Genomic DNA, 1,041 nt, shown 5'->3' with positions numbered 1-1,041 from the left:
TGCTGGTCGGACGAGCAGTGGTGGATGACTACTCCGTTACAGGGCATTTATTACTATTTGAGGACATTCACCGGGCTATTGGGAGAGGTGTAGCCTGTAGGTAGGTACGCTGTAAGTTGTACCCCGGGTGGGTTTACAGGCAGAGTACGTATTACCTACTCCGTACTTGCTGGTAGGCATGCGATGATGTGTATTGTCCGTAGGTAGCCCGTGTACCCGTACATGTAGTAATAGCCTGTAGGTTGTAGGGTCCAAGTCCTTTCTGCGGAGAATGGGGGAGGGTCCCTTACCTGGTAAATGGCAGTACGAGTAGGTCCCTTCCCCTCCCCTCTCAGCGACAGCCTGCCCGGGATCCCAGTCCAAACCCCCAGAACCTGTAGACCAGCGGAGCAGATGGACGGGCAGGCCACCGTACAGGTACGTCGTAGGGCGTCCATAGGCAAGGACCCCGGGGGTTCTCTATTCCAGTTGGTCTAGGTAGCATCATGGCTCTGTGCACAGTACAAGGAGGGGTGTGGGAACACCCATGGATCACGGTCCATGGATCATGGATGGGGCAAGCGAGGAAGGTGTGGTCCACAGCTGCCTTGCATGGGGGCGTGTGTGTGTATTCCTGTTTTTTTGTTTTGTTTTTCCGGTGTGTATTTCTCTCTTCCTCTTGAATGTATGTGTGTGTGTGTGCTCTTTCTCCCTCTCTCTTCGACCTAGATATCGGGGAAAGGGGGGGGGGCGTGGCCTTTGCTAGGAAGGAGGACGAGCGAGGGGGGGGTTGGATGATGACGATGCTGGGGCGTAGTAGTCAATGGGCATCAAGTTAGGGTCCTTGCTTTTCTGGTGCTGAGAGCATCTACTTACACTATGGGCAATAGTATATTATACTATTATATGTACGGAGCATGGAAGGTTACTAAAAGTAGTAGCAAACCATATAGCAGTAGTACGGTACTTTGGTTTTTGGGCTCTGACCTCCCCATCCTCTCTCCCCTCTCTCTCCCTCTCTTCTCTCTCTCTCCCTCTCTCTCCCTCTCCCTCTCTCTCTCT

This window comes from Geosmithia morbida, assembly GCF_012550715.1.
Source record: "Geosmithia morbida isolate 1262 chromosome Unknown scaffold_10, whole genome shotgun sequence".
Lineage (NCBI taxonomy): Eukaryota > Fungi > Ascomycota > Sordariomycetes > Hypocreales > Bionectriaceae > Geosmithia > Geosmithia morbida.
Note: the sequence above shows the minus strand (reverse complement) of the source record.